This window comes from Hesperophylax consimilis, chromosome 8 (assembly GCF_061612785.1).
Source record: "Hesperophylax consimilis isolate HC1 chromosome 8, BYU_Hcon_1.0, whole genome shotgun sequence".
In the NCBI taxonomy this organism is placed as follows: domain Eukaryota; kingdom Metazoa; phylum Arthropoda; class Insecta; order Trichoptera; family Limnephilidae; genus Hesperophylax; species Hesperophylax consimilis.
In genome coordinates this window covers 2413834-2430840 of record NC_142843.1, presented here as the reverse complement: position 1 = coordinate 2430840, position 17007 = coordinate 2413834, and the positions used below count along the sequence as shown (strand labels likewise).

Here is a 17007-nt window from a genome sequence, read left to right as displayed (position 1 = left end):
GTTAGATTATAGCCAACCTCCGATAAGAAAGAGTACCGGAAGAAGTATTGCAAAATCATGTTATTATGTGTCAATATGTAATATCATCCAGCCACAATTCTAACAAAATGTAGTATTTTGGGTATTAAATTTAAACAGGCGTGGTCTGAATGTGTTGAATCCCTGGACGATATTTAGATGAGATTAATTAAACAGCCCGGCCCCGAAGTGTTATTTATTATCAATCCTCTCCCAGGGTTGTCCAAATAACTATTGATGACCGTCAAGTTGAAATACGAGCGTGTATTTTCCATTATCAGGGCTGAGATTTATGTGACAATCAATTATTAATATCTTGTTTTTTGTCTAGCTTCTGTTTGAAACTATACACTATTTAGCATTATTTTTGGTTTATTTAACACGAAGACTGTGTAAGAGTCATCGTAATTGAGTATACTAGAATGGATATCTAGAATCTTATTGGACAACTTTTTAACAAGATAATATATTGTTTCATTCAATTTAAAAGTTTAAATTCAAGATCTATGAAAGTTGTACCTTATTTGCTATCCAAGTACCTACTGTGAAACAACTTGCCCATGGTGAAATGGTAACAGAACTTTAAAATTTATGTTTGCATTTTAATGAATTCTTCAAATTTAAATTCAAAATTCAAAAAAATATTTATTGCACAAAAATACAGAGTACCTACAAAGGTTATGGCTTATAGGTTACATCCTATTTCTTCCAGCCAGCCCAACAAATACACATCGTATTACATAACCCAACAATTACATGTTAACAAAAAATGTATGTAAATAAAAAATAAAAAACAGATGTATTTAATTTATGTAAGGTATTCATTTAAGGTGTAGTGACGTTTTTTTAAAAGAAATTTTTTTAATGATGATTTAAATTTAAGTACCTATGTCAGTTATTTGTTTGATGCTACGTGGAAGGTTGTTATATAATTTAATGGCCATGTAGTGTGGTCCTTTTTGAAATATACATAGTTTTGTTTGCTTTTGGGATTAATAAGTTTACTGTTAACCTTGTAGCGTGTTTACGTGTTTTAAGTTTTTTTGTGGAAACTTTTCTGGAGATGATCGAACTAACGGGTGAAGGTTACGAAGGTGTTGAAATGTGCAAATATTTAGAAACCCCGGTTATAAGCCGTACTGCTGCATTAAATACTGATTGAAGTTTGTCAATTTGATATTTTGGAAGGCTGGCATAAATACCGTTGCAGTAATCGAGAAGTGAGACTACGTAAGAGTTGATAAGTAGTTTTGTTGCTTCTATAGGAGGGTCTGTGTTTAATAAAGTTAAAAAAATGTATTAATGTAAAATGAAGCAAAGGAAGTGGGCCAAGATGTCGCTGCGTGGTGTTTGTTAATTAAATTTCGTTGGTTTTTGAAGTATAAAAAATGTGAAAAACTTTGTCAGTGGTTTAAATATGGATAGACGCGCATTGGTGTAACTCTGTTTTATTTTACAGATAAAAAATATTGTCATTTACGAATCAATATAATGAACATGCTTGCTTTCTTCATTTCGATGGCAGTCTATAAAATAGTGAAGGTACAATTAGGTGAGTTATACGCGCACAGAAGCTATTTCACTTCTCAATGAAATTAATTTACAAACGAATAATAAATAAATTAATATTTTGGGCCGGACATCTCGTTGGAAGGTTTAATTAATATTATTTTGACGCCTATCTTTTATTCTACTCCCCAGGGCGGGTGAATAATTTACTGAAATAAGATAACGTCACTCAGCGTGTTATGAAGAGTAAAGAAGGAAGACTATTACACAATAAAAACATTAACTAATGATACGCATTTTAAATAAATATTACAACTGATGGAGTCCGTAGAGTAGCGGTATACGCATTTGATTTTGAGTCTAGAGGTTAAAAAAAAGTTAAAAGTGTACCTACCTGCAAAGAAAATAGAAAATAATAGCATGAGAACATAAAAGCAAAAATTCGGTTAAATATTGAGATGAACATACAAAAAAAAAACTTCATTATAATACAGGGTTTTTCAATAAGAGGTGTTATTTTTATATTCAATCGTAAAAGAATGGTTTCGTTGCTTGTGTGGCACGTAGCGCCGTCTTGTTGAAAGTAAACGTTGTCCAGATCAATACCATCCAATTCCGGCCATAAAAAATCATTAATCATCTCTCGATAGCGCAATCCATTCACCGTAACTGTTGCTCCAGCCTCATTTTCCTCAAACCGAACCAAACAGTCACACGTTGAGGATAGAGAGACTTTTCAACAATAACTCTTGGGTTTTCCGAGTCCCAGATGCGACAATTTTGCTTGTTGACGAAGCCACCGACGTGGAAATGGGCCTCATCACTCAAGATGATTTTCATTTGATTCACTCAACTGAATTTTAATAATTTCAATGCGTTGTTGAAGCGTGTATCGTTCCATTTTTATTAATGGCGTAGTTTCTACTTTTCAAATGTCAAAAATGACAGCTTCAAAAGTAAAATCTACCGAAATAGCGGGCTATTCAAAATAACACCTCTTATTAGAAAACCCTGTATTATAATGAAGTTCAAAATTGGATCAAATGCCAATAAAATAATAAACTGATTCACTTCTATACTGTAGGTGTAAATCTCCCTTCAAACATAACTGGTAAAACTTCCAGAGTAAATAATCAAATGAGCCAAGGGGTGGATGGAATCCCGGTTATTGCGTCTGCGTAGCACCCCCGACTGGCACCCCTGTGTCACCCCAACAGTCACCCCTCGGTACAGTGTATCCGTGACAGCTGGCAGGGGTTGGGGTGGGAGGGGTGGACACGCCCCCAGTCCTGATTGGCGGAACAACCCCGTGTTGCAGTATCGATTGTCACAATCTTACTTACAGCGGGCTGGAATCTCAGGGGGATGAAACGGTGCCATCCCCGACTGAGACAAGAATACACGACGATATTACTATTTACTTTAGCTCTTGCGTAGCTGTGTAACTTTGTTTCAAGTTTTATGACGGGTAGATAACCTCACTGTCTACATAACGACAGATAAGTGAACCAGTTTTATGTCATCCTAACGGCAGAATATCTGTTTCTAAGATATTAAAAGTGTTAGATAGATTGCAGAGTTTGTCTCTATCTTCAATTTTTAGATCACAACGTCGTTTAGGTAGGTATATCATGAGCTATGAAGCTTTTAAAAGCCTATTAAACTTTTTTACACAACTTTTTGTTTTTGGAAACTTGTATTACAACCGGAAAACTGGTGAATCACATTTGGAGTCCATTTTGTGATTTTTTCTTTGAGCTTTCGCTTTCGATTAAATCGAGCTCGATTTTGGAACTTTTTTGTTCAAAATCTAAAAAAAATCGGTCGCTAGGAGATTAAAAGGTGTGTATTTTGAAATGCGCCGAAGCGTAGACCTGACTCCAAACAGTTTTTAACTCTTTAGTTGCAGAAAAAAATGTTAAAAAAATCAATTCAGTTTTTTTAGGTTCTCGTGTGATGAACCAGTTTCCCGCTTGTACTAAAAGTGATTTTTTAATTATTGAAGAAAGGATTATATATCGATTTCGTCATAACATCAAACACCGTCGGTCTGTAATACAAAATTATGTCATTATATAGGTATGTATCACCTAACAACGCTACAGGTGTAGAATACAATTAATGAGGTAGGTACCTACCTACGTTTAAAAACGTGAATATTCTGTAACAACATTTGTGCGTCCGTAACGACCTCAACATTAAGTTGACGAGGAATAAACCGTAGAAGTGTCGAGTATAACGATCACTATCAGCTGACGGACTAGATGTGGATAGCGGGATGGCCCAAGGGTCGGAAGTCCCGAGGGCTTATGTAATAGACGAATTAAATGCAGGATGGATAGTGGACGGGGACCTTCGCTAGGAGCAACAGACCAACTAATGATAAAAATAGAGTTACAGTTTATTGAGCAAATTATTCTGTTACCTGCAAAGTTTTTAACGATATTTTAATAATATTACTGGAAAGAATTGGTAAAAATTTCCATATCTTCCTCGGACGTCACCGACTTCCAGCATTCAGAACTGTAAATTACATTCTTACTTTTAAAAAAAGTACATAATATCAACCGGTTGATTTTTTAACATTAAGTTTGCAAAATTTAATCATGAAATATCAAAATTCTGCTTAACGGGGTAAGAAAAGGGGGTGGTGGTATTTGAACAAAACTGTTGATTTGTTTAAAAAACAAACCAACACCCTTTACACTCTTTTGTATATATTTATGGATAGACACATGGATTAAGCCACTAATTTGAATTGAGAAAAATGAGTATTACTGATTTACTCAAATCCAGTTAAAAACGAGATTGCAGACCATTTCCTCTTAAGCTTTTAATACAATTCTAATGGACCGGATAACTCATCAAAATGACAATTCAACACACCTATAAAAAGTGCTATAAAGTTATGAAAACTTTATATCACTTTTTATAGGTGTGTTAACTTGTCATTTTGAGGAGTTATCACGTAACCATTGGAAGACCGAGTTAAAAGTTAATATATCTTAGAATATACTGCTACGTATACATACTCGTACGCGAGCCGAATTGCCGAACTGAACCTCAAGGAACGAAGCAACCGCAAATGGCGCGAAACGCCGCTTGCAGTTGATTCGTTCCTTACCGTAATTCGTGGCTCGGTTCGCGTTTCGGTTCGCAAATGTACACGTACCTACCATAATATATATCAGTAAGTTTTCTCCTTGCACCAGGACGTCTTGAAGAGCGGATTATATTACTACCTCCTTTTGCCCCAGCAATCCCAGCAAAACTGGATATAGAATTTGGTACCTACACCTACACGCCCGAAGAAAGTTAAAAAATAATTCTCATTGAGATAGTGATGTTTTTTTCAAACAAATTGTATTATGGTATGATTTGAGATATTCACGGCCGAAAGTATTATAGTGATTTGTTTTTGGGGTATTATGCCGCGTCACGCTACCTCCTTCTTTAGCCAACGTTTCGGACAGCATTGCAGTTTCCATCATCAGATTACACATCTGCCCTGATGATGGACACTGCAATGCTGTCCGAAACATTGGCTGAAGGAGGTATCACAACGCGGCATAATACCCCAAAAACAAATCACTATAATGGATATAGATAGTCCAGGTAAACATCTAATATCTTTGATACACCTGAACACTGTCTCGCCGCAGTTATTACAAATGTCGACACCGACCACAAAATGAGGTCCTTAATGTTCTCCTTTCCGTTTCGGTATTTTCCAATTATCAATATTTCTAGGTCCTGCTCCATTTCTCCAGTAAAAAATCCATTTAGGATTTAGGTGCACCTTGTATGAACACAGTTAGGATTGTTCAAAGAATTATAACTTTAATGGGCGGTTTCCTCGTTGTATAACAAGAATCGATTGATTTTCGCGGTAGCCAGAGGAACTGCTGCGCGGCCTTTTTCAAACAAAATATTATTTTTCGTTTGAGGCCAAAATACCAAACAAAAATGAATATATTTTTAAAAATAAAAAAGGTATGTAGGTAATAGGTAGCAAATATCTTGTAAGGATGTGAGCTTTTTTATTTATCTACATTTAAAATGATTAAAGAATACGATTTTACAAGCAACTTTGACAAAATTTTGTGAGTTAACAGTAATTATTTAAAAAAACCTACCTTCATGGATAAAACTAACTGATACAAAATATTGTTAATTTATTCAAAATTATTCGAATTTCTGTTAAAAGCGGGACTGCAGGTGTATCTTCCAGAATGCGACTATTACATATTGCTCAGTAAAATTTAACCTTCAAGCCAGTTCCCACAGTTCGTATTTTCAAGTTTAGTGTAGTTTCCCACATTTGCAGATTCGACCCTACAATAAAACAATTCATTGGCCTGGTATTTTTATAAACATATTGCCTTGTTTGTATCATTTATGATTTAAGAATTGGTGACATTTTACTGCAAGCGGCGGCAGTTTTCAAATAGAGCTGTTCGCCTTCGATTTTATGATGACCCTAGTTAAACCATTATGCCTAAAAATATTTGCCAATACCTTTCCCACCCCTGTCCCATAGTAATAAAAACCCCAAATAAAGTTTCATCTCCTTTAAAATAATTCCTTTAAAATATTTCTATTGTTTAAGTCACGTTTGTATCATTAAGAATAGTTTAGTGCATTTTATTTTATGTTAAGAATGTTGTTTGCCAACGAGCGGGTGGAACATCTTTATTTTGGTAAAATGTCCTTCAGAATTTAGTTTAAATACAGATACCTCCCAGAAAAAGGACAGTATTAGAGTATTCACATAACTGGTAGGTACAGACGTACCTACGCAGGACACAGTATTGCAGTGTTGCTATGACGAGTAGGTACAGACGTACCTACGCAGTCAGTCGTGAGATAATTACTAGGTTTATGTAAACCTAGGGAAAACTGAAGAATAGAGGAAACTAGACCTTTATTTCTTTCAGTTTAAGTTTTAGCAGAGGAAAATAAGATCCTCTGCAATTATATTGTGAATTAATAAATTTATATGTCAACAAGAAGAAGTGTTTTCCTGCATTCCATCTGACGGCGTGTTCTCGTACCACGATAGCAGAAACATATGGTCCTTCGAGCCGCATCGGGAACAGCAGCATCATGGAAGCGGGACAACACTCAAAGACGTCATCTGTCTGCGGCAGCAAGGCGGGAACCAGCAGGAGCTGGATGGAGGCTCAAATAAAAGCTTCAGCAACCAAGGTGCACATCACGAGACAAAAGGCCCGCCTACTTACGGAGATGGCTGAAGCAAAGATGGCCGCGGAAGCAAAGGCTTCCGAAGTAAAGATGGCTGCAGCAATGTCAGTCTTGGAAGCAGAGGAGCAACATGCGGCGCTCGTTTTAGAAGCTGCATCAAGGACTTCGCAACGGACTCTCAAGGATAGAGTCAATGACTGGGTGGACCAGTCACATCACAGTTCATCATCAGAACTTGGAGATCACGATGAACAGCCTCTTCGAGTTCAAATGGAGCAGCAACAGGAACTGCTCCATGATGGGCGGTTATCACTACAACCGCCCACAAGAACTGCACAGCAACAGCCCTTGGCAGGGCAGACTCTCCTGTCGCAAAGGGAGCCTTGGGTAGAGCAGGCTCATCCGCTGCAATTGGAACAGCGGTTGGAGCAGCACAAGGGTGGGCGGTACGCATTACTCCCACCAAAAGGATCCTCAGAGCAGCAGCCCTTGGCAGGGCAGACTCTCCCATCGCAATTGGAGCCTTGGGCAGAGCAGACTCTTCCGCTGCACTTGGGACAGCGGTTGGAGCAGCAGCAGCAGGGCGGGCGGTACGAGCTACTCCCACCCAGAGGAACATCGCATCAGCAGCCCTTGGTAGGGCAATCTCTTCAGCTGCAGTCGACGCAGCATCAGCAGCCAAGCAGTAGCTGCTGGGAGCTTCCTACATCAGAGCAGCCATTCAACTTAGCAGAACAACGCGACGGGCAACAGTGGCCAGAGTCGCTGGGCCGATTCCAGGGACCAACACCTGCTATAACTGAAGACCGTCTCGCGGAATCAATTGGTAAGGCAATGTCTTTATATAATACCAGGCCCAAAGTTAATGATCTTCCCACATTTAACGGCAATCCAATTGAATGGATTGCGTTGAAATTAATATTCCATCATACCACAGACTTCTTAAAAGTATCTGACAGCAAAAATTTATATACATTACAAAAAGCGTTAAAAGGAGAGGCGCGTGACGCGGTTTCTTCCCTTCTTATAATTTTTGGCGCAAAATCATCACCTTGTTCGGCGCAATTCGTAAAAAATAAAAACGCGAATCAATTTTTATCTCAGTATCCCCAGGCCTTCGAAGCAATAAAAACAAAACATTACATGAACGACTATTTAGATAGTGTAAATTCAGTAGAAAGTGCGAAGAAATTAATACAAAATATTACATACATACATGCTCAAGGCGGGTTTAAGGGTGGAGGTGAATGCGAAATTACCTACTACAACCATTTAGTCAGTCAGTAAGATATACATTTTTTACGGAATTTCTAGTTTTAATACATTACCTACTACACAATTTTTAGTCATAAGATTTACATTTTTTACGGAATTTCTAGTTTTAAGACATTACCTACTACACAATTTTTAGTCATAAGATTTACATATTCCACGGAATTTTTAGTTTTAAGAGTAGCATAAATATTTGTATTTTAGACATTTTAATAAATTTAACTGGTAATTTTCGTAGACAAGCAGTAGGTACCTAATAAAGATAACAGTCGCATTCTTTGCCTATTTTGTGAAGTATCTTCACGGGAGGAGGTATGTATCTTCCAGAATGCGACTATTACATATTGCTCAGTAAAATTTAACCTTCAAGCCAGTTCCCACAGTTCGTATTTTCAAGTTTAGTGTAGTTTCCCACATTTGCAGATTCGACCCTACAATAAAACAATTCATTGGCCTGGTATTTTTATAAACATATTGCCTTGTTTGTATCATTTATGATTTAAGAATTGGTGACATTTTACTGCAAGCGGCGGCAGTTTTCAAATAGAGCTGTTCGCCTTCGATTTTATGATGACCCTAGTTAAACCATTATGCCTAAAAATATTTGCCAATACCTTTCCCACCCCTGTCCCATAGTAATAAAAACCCCAAATAAAGTTTCATCTCCTTTAAAATAATTCCTTTAAAATATTTCTATTGTTTAAGTCACGTTTGTATCATTAAGAATAGTTTAGTGCATTTTATTTTATGTTAAGAATGTTGTTTGCCAACGAGCGGGTGGAACATCTTTATTTTGGTAAAATGTCCTTCAGAATTTAGTTTAAATACAGATACCTCCCAGAAAAAGGACAGTATTAGAGTATTCACATAACTGGTAGGTACAGACGTACCTACGCAGGACACAGTATTGCAGTGTTGCTATGACGAGTAGGTACAGACGTACCTACGCAGTCAGTCGTGAGATAATTACTAGGTTTATGTAAACCTAGGGAAAACTGAAGAATAGAGGAAACTAGACCTTTATTTCTTTCAGTTTAAGTTTTAGCAGAGGAAAATAAGATCCTCTGCAATTATATTGTGAATTAATAAATTTATATGTCAACAAGAAGAAGTGTTTTCCTGCATTCCATCTGACGGCGTGTTCTCGTACCACGATAGCAGAAACAGCAGGCTTTTAACGACCAAATTGTCAGATTTCCTAACAAACTCAGTAAAACACGAATGTGGTATGAGAATGTCGGAACACGTATTCATGAAAATTCTAATATCTTTCGTCATTATATTTATCGGGATAAGCGCAGCTGCGTGAACACGAGTTCCGATGTACTCTGAATATACTAACATTTTATTAGGAAATGGCCTGCCGTCACTTTTAAATAGGATTTTTAAAAATCAGCAATACTCATTTTTCTCGTGTACCCAGCCTAATAAAGAAAAAATAACTAAAACATGGGATGACGCTTAGGTGTTTTAGGCATGTAGAGCGAATGAGCGAAAAAAGGAGTCTAAGGAGAATATATGATGCTAATGTAAATGGTAGCATAAGTCGGGGACGCCCGAGGAAGAGATCCCACGACCAAGTGAATCAGATACTTGAGTCGGGCCATGTCAAGAGTCAGAATAATAGAAGAGTATGTGTGAATGTGAATGAGGCAAGAAGTGTGTGCCAAGACCGAGTTGTTTGGCGGACCGTCCTCTCTGCCTACTCCTGCGGGGAAAATGAAGTGATGGTTAGATAGTTAGTTGGTAGAAAAGAGTTTTTGTGGAAATTTTAATTTATTTAATATTTCATATGTTATAGTAGTCAGCCAAATTTTAAATAATAATAATAATTACCATTAACTCACAAATAAAATTGCCAAAGTTGCCTCTGAAATCAATAAAAATTGAATAATTTAATGGCCTCTATTATTTTATAATTTGAAACACACATCCTATTGTCATTCCTTTTGATTTAAAAAATTCTGTTTGATTCAGTATTTCGGCCTCAAATCCCATATTAAGCTTTGTATTAAAAAAGGCCGTTCAGTTTTTCCTCTTAATATGACGAATTTTATAATGGCTACACCTGAAGATTCATCGATTTCTAATGTCGATTAATATTCATTAATTCTTAGAAAATGAAAACACTCATCGATGTTTAAAATTAAATCGTTTTTGCTGAGCTATAGTGTAACAGATTATAATCGATCAAAGGTCGACACGAATAATTAAATTAAATCGAACAGGTAATTTTATAGAATGTATTTGAACGAAATTTGAACCAACTTCAACATAATTTTAAATGTTACATAAATATTTGAAAATAAGTTGATTTGAAGTTGATTCGAATAATTTTGAAAGGATCTACCTACCTAGGTACTCCATGTACTCCGAAAAAGGTGAAAGAAACGTTAATAATATTGAATAAAATTAAATAATATTCTAATTTCTAGTTGTCTGTACTGTGGGATAGTTAGTCCTGTGTGAAATTTGGTTCAAATACTCACCCAACTTAACAGTTTACAAATAAAACGTCATATATTATGTATTTGTTGCGGAATTTTCAAATATTCAATAAGTGTATAAAATACTATAGAAATTAAACAGGGGAGTAACTCTTAAGAAGGTTTATTTCACAAAATTTGAACAATTCATCAAATTTAAAAGTTGATTTGCAAATTCTGTGAAGGTTATATTCAATTTCTATTATTATATCATTATTGGCCAGTTGCTTCAAACAACTGAAATCACAACAAAACATGAATAGAACCTTCACAGAACATGAAAATCAACTTTGAAATTTGACGAATTGTTTAAATTCTGCTAAACAACCCGTCTTTAGAATAATTTGAAGGCGTAAATCTGATAAATTGGTTTTTGAATGGAGAGTTCTCTCAAATAATTTTGATAGAAGATCGGTTAAAAATTGTAACATTTTATATTAAAGCACCTTTTTTTCAGCTACAGTAGAAAAAAAGGATTTTAGTATCATCTTGGAAGGTCGGAAGGGTGTAAAGCTTTTAATCGCTCGATTCGTGCTTCGTATTTCAGTTGTCCTCTAAGAAACAAGTTCTCCATTTTAGCCCGCAGGCTTACTCCTAATGTCTTGTCCGGACCCCAATTTAATAATGTAATCAATAGTGACAGGGCCCCTCGTGAACAGTGGCAGTTCATTCCCTAGCCTTCCGGGTAATTCCTTACATAAGTCAGAACTTTTCTGTGTGGGGTATTTAAATAACGTGATGGTTTTGACTTGATGGATTGTGACTCTAACCCTGGGGGGAGCAACGGTCAGAATACATTTTTACAGCATACATAATATTTTATTGCTTATTTTTACAAATGTTATTTGTTCGCTGTCGAGCTTACACAAATATTTACATTGGTTCCGATGTATACCTAATAATAATATTTTGATGATTTGTGTAGCGCCGTTTTTTGTGAAAAATCACTTCAAGTGCACTATACAAATATCTAAATAATGTGTTTCTAAAATCTTATTATTAGCTATGAACTAAACAAACCATTATAAAAAAAAATTATGGTTAACAAATTACTTGTTTGTCGGTCAATAATACACAACTAAATTTAAAATGCATTTGACCGATGAACGTGATACTGTGTTCGAATGTGCAAGGGACGTACTAGACTGATTTTAACCAATGATTTCTGTTATTATTTGGAGTAAAAAAGTAAATTAAATTTCTTTCTTTCTTCAGTGACATTTTACGTTTTACTTAAAACATTGATAAAAATTAGGTATTGGACAGTTGTTGGGGTGAAGGGTTTGGCGGTTACCTGGCTAAGTGATCAGTTATGAAACGTGGAAGAATTTCGTTTTTAGTTAGAATTTTAAAAAAACACATCAAAACACAACAAAATTTTGTTTACATTACTTACTCCAAATAATGTCAGAAATCACTGGTTGGAGTAAATCAATTACGTCCCTCAACAACCTATAATTATTATTATTTTATCTGGATAGCGAGTTAAAAGTTAGTCCATACTTACCTGGAGGTCATTTGAGATTAACACTGTTTATTGTTTATAAGAGGAAATTAGATACAGTTTCATAATTTGGAACAAAGGTAATTATAAATGCTATTTTTATTGCAGGTATAGGTATTAATTCAGATATTTATGTTCTTTAAAGAACGTGTTTAGGAAAGGAAAAGCAGATTTTACTATGGGCGTTAAATTATGTTTTGTAAGGTTTATATATAGGTGTCAGAATACCTTGTTGATGATTACGAATAATCGTGCAGCTGAGTTTTGACTGGAGGTCAAAGGTAGGTCAGAAAGCTTTTAGATAGGTCATGGATTAAATGAGACATTGATGGAGTTAAATTAAATTGCACATTGAATAGCTTTTAAACTTTGAATGACGATTTATTAGGTTAAGTTTAGATACCTACTGAAATCAAAAGCACGAACATATTTTTAATTTACTTAAGCTGAAAATCGGTTTTGTTTGTTCTGCAATAGCTTTTTAAATTGGTAATTTCGTCATTTCAATTTTTGGAGAACTTGGAAACATAATCTGAGTTACTGTTTAAGCATGGTAATTGAAACTTTGGCGAAAACGGATAGTTACTACCAACAAGTGTATTTAAATTATTTAAAATATGACAATCGTGAAAATAACTCTGGAAACTCTGCTTATATAAGTGAAAGTGGTGTTAAAAATTTTGGATACTCTTTTTGAGTGATTTTCTAGGTGACAAAAATAACCCCATATTCCCTCCAGGTGTGTGTTTGTTGGGTGCGTGTTCCAGGAGCGGCCGCCAACCCGGCGCCACTTTCCATTACTCTGTGATGGCTTTTTCCCCGACAAAAAGTCGAATCATCAAAAATCCGGGAAGAGGTGCAATGCTAAGCGGTAATCAAGCAGGGACCGCGGTCTGCCCGACCCTCATTATGAACCACTGAGGAGACCGCCGTTTCTACCTTCTTCTGACTTGTGACTTGTGACGTATGAATGAAGCAGCACTTAAACTGATGAGTAACAAAACCGACTTAATAATAATTAATATTAATAGATTTTTTTATGTGATTACGGCACAGGAATCTTAACTGCTCCCAACCGTCCGGAGCCAGTGAGACTATTGCATCCGCAATTGGGTTATGTTGTGAAGCTGAAGGTAGTAGCGAGGGGGGCGAAATGTGGGTTTTTTTCACTTTAATGTAATAACCGTTTATTACGCGTAAACTATTTTTGTAATTTTTTGTACCTTACCACTGACACCACGGGCAGAAATCATAACAATCTGTATTCGTAAATGTAAATATGTATGTTAGTCGTAAATCTCTAGTTAAAGGCGATGCCATACGTAGTAATGCAAAATCATGTGTTTTTGGTTTGAAAATTTAGTCGCCTAGAAATGTTTCAGATTCTTTAATTAAATACTGCGAGTAGAATACATCTTGGCCTTTGAAATAATCGAGTATTTTTTAGATAAGTCTTTTTATAAGAAGAAAAAAAAAATGTAAAAGGCCTATTAAAACTGCTTTAAAGTTAAAAATCTCCGACTTACGAACCCATTTTCGGTTATGATTTTATTGTATAATGTGGAAAATTAAGTTATTTATAAAATGTCGAAAAAAAATTAAATATTTATGCCTGAACATCCACAAAATAAAATAAAAGGCACTTTTTGGCCATGTTTTTTTCTTGCATAAATCAAAACAGGCGGATTGTGTTAAGCGGGAATTTAAACTTTATCGCCATTTACGTAAGGGTTGTTATTGATAGCGGCTCAATTTAAAATATTACACGACGTAGTGCATCGCCTTTAGCCGTAGTTGTAAGTCGTATTATAGCGGTATTGTGTAAATACCCACTTGATCATATAAACATGTTTAAGTCATTAGTTAAAAGTCTTAGATATAAACCACTCGGCATTAATCTTAGTTATAAGCCACTAGTTATAAGTCTATATCTATGAAACTTAGTTATAAGCCAAAAGGAATAAGTTATAAGTCTAAGTGATCAATGCATAAATTAAATTGTTAAGCGCCCTTGAGGTGATTTTCTCACGAAAACGGCGCTATACAAATAATCCAATCATTGTTGTTATTATGAAGTAGATACCTGACTATTCAGATCTGGTCACCAAATATGGCTAACGCCATTTAAAGCAAGTTTCGACGCTAAATGGTGATCTTTCACCAGGGAGATACTGCACTGAAAAAAATGAGTTAGCTAAAGTGTTAAGCTAATTGAAGTTGTGTAACCATCGCCTAAAGTTCAGCTACTTTACCTAAAATACTTTATGTGCAGATACCGTCGTTGTTTAGTAAAATGTGCTTGAGCTAATACAACTAAACTTTAATAATAGCACACTAAAAGCATACTTACCTAAACAAAATAATCGGTTTGGTTAATCAAGCTAAAGTAATTTACTAAACCTATTTCACTTTAGTAACTTAAGTTTATGTGTTACTTCCCAAAGTATTTAGCTAAATTTAACTAAACATCTAGTTTGGTTAAATGTTTTGTTCATATAGCAAAACTGAGGTTGGAATATCTAAATTTGGTATTTTTACATAACAATTAGTTGCTTTGCACAAACTTAGGCAAAGTGCAACAAAACTTTAGTTAAAATCTCCCGAACTTTGGTAGATCTGTTTATCGCGCAGGTGTTCATTTACGACGCAGTTATCAGATCGCCACAGTTCGCACCATACGTGAATTGACTGTCGTTGCGCGCGTTGCGAATTTATTTTTGAATTGAATTGAATTTATGTTAACCGCTGTTCCTAGTTCCTAGTGATAATGGCAGACAAAACCGTGGAGGATTATTTTATTTCTTGGAATCTGGAGGCTTACATAGAAACATTTAAAGGTGAGTTTTCTTTTTTCATTTTTTTATTGATTTGGAATTTAGATCATGGAACTATGATATTATATATTATGATAATATCCATTCTATTTGATTTAGAAACTGGCACCTTCATTATTCCATGACTCAAGTACCCACGCAATAGATTTAGAAGATTTGTATTTATTATGTACCTAGCTTGAAGAGTGCGTGTTGACGCTACAACCAAGATTGTGTCAGGAGTCATGACACAAATTACAGAGAGTGGTATATAAAAAAAAATAATAATTGGATCACTTGTATAGCGCCGTTTTTGTGCAAAATCAACTCAAGGGCGCCTTTATTTCTTTGTTTGTTTCCGCCAGTATTATTTTGTATTGAACGAATGTTGTTTGAAACTGTAGTATTTTCTAAGTTACAATTTTACCCTAGCCAGAAACTAGAACCAACCAAACTAGCTTTGAAATCGTATATATTATATTTTAATAAATGTGTATTGCAAATTATTAATTCGGACATAACATTTTGAACATTGAATTCTGTTGTTTTTTTTTTGGGAGGGATATTTTTTTTTAAATACAGGGTTTACCACCCATTGTTAATGTTTACATTTGAAATTTTCATATAAATGAAATAATTTCATTATTAAAACTATTTTATCTCCGCTTGATTCATGATACAGGGTGTTCGGTATCTGCTGTTGTATAAATATACATTTTTTTAATGAATAATTTTCATTCCTTTGAAAAATAAATTTTTATTTTCTTGTTTTTTTTGAAATTTTTTGTATTATCTCGTCGTTTTTTTTCTTTATTTCAGACTCAAGCCACTCCTGATAATATCTCAAGATGATATTAAAGAATTGATTCCGACTGTAGGGCACCGGGCACTGCCTACAGCACACATTAATGCGCTCAAGGATGTTATTAATCCACCTGTCATAAGTGTAAGTTTTTAAAAGCAGTAATGATGACATATTGTTTACCTAGGCCTTTTTTGGCTAACCATTTGGAAATAGTTGTACCGGACGCGATTTTGATACAAAAATAATAGTATTTAAAATAATAATTCCTGTAATTAATGAATAAATCGACTGCCGGGGGGGTCAAGCAATTCCAAAGGGATAAAAACAAAGCTTGACCTCTTCACCCTTTCTTTCCCCTTTGTGTACATACCCGCTTTTTTTTCAGATTGAAGATATACCTTCAACTTCCAAACAAACAACGCCCATATATTATCAACACGATGACTTCCTTGTAAATGACATTTCCTTGTTGGAAAATAAAAACAAATCACAAAGAATAACGCAAGAAGCTTTTGAAGAGCAAATTTCGAATGTAAGTTAAATAATTTTAGTAAGTTTCAGATACCTAAGTAACTTAGGTTAATTGTTTTATACATTCCGATATATGTATTTTAGTAGTGGCAGCGTAGAAAAGCCATCCTGTGACTGATATTATGATGATTATAGAAGTGGTTATTAGTTATGTAATCAATATGCAATTTAATTTTGTTTTCCAGGACTTACGCAATCATCTCCTATCAATCAATGAACGGCAAGCACTTTTAATGCAGTTTGAGTCAAAGGGTCTGTTGGACAATTCTGCCAGACTGTGCAGTACTATTATAAGTAAGGAATTGCAGGGTAATCCAGATAGATCCATTACAAGCAAGAGATTTTATGAATTTGCTTTTCAAATCACCAAAGTCTTTAATAAAGAAAGCGCAGCTGTATATTTCACCCCATATGTGTGTTTTGGGCCTACCCAAAAAATTGCTGCTAAAGGTAAATTACTAGACACATACAGGCAGCGCCGAAAAGAATTTGCCAAATCAGGACACAAACATCTTTTACTATATTTAAAAAAAAATTATAATAAAAAATGATAATATAAATGTGTGTATGATCAAACGTGTTTTCTTTTTTGAGGCTTTGCTGGTAGCTGGAAACAATATTTTGAGAGACGATTCTTAACAAAATAACTTTTATATGAATGAGGTTTTTAATAAGTACTTTCTAGTCTTACAAAACATAATATTTATTTATTTTGGTTTCATCTCTCAAAAGGGTTGTAATAAACTACCTGCAACTCAAAGTATTTAACCCATGATTCTGAATTATGGGTATAATCCTTCGAGTTGATGGTGGTAACATTTACACCCTGTATTGTTTTCAGCTAAACTGCAAAGCTGCACTTCC

General features: G+C 35.0%; 1 protein-coding gene and 1 long non-coding RNA gene across 5 annotated transcripts in view; one reads left to right on the top strand and one right to left on the bottom strand.

The window, feature by feature from the left end:
- Sp1 (transcription factor Sp8) overlaps window positions 1-17007 on the bottom strand; it is a 104638-nt gene that overhangs the window by 11090 nt on the left and 76541 nt on the right. The gene's annotated exons all lie outside the window — the stretch shown is intronic.
- On the top strand, window positions 15626-16836 carry LOC149421401 (uncharacterized). Its single transcript, XR_016302498.1, has 3 exons — window positions 15626-15753; window positions 15998-16144; window positions 16329-16836. It is a non-coding gene; the product is annotated as an uncharacterized LOC149421401 (long non-coding RNA).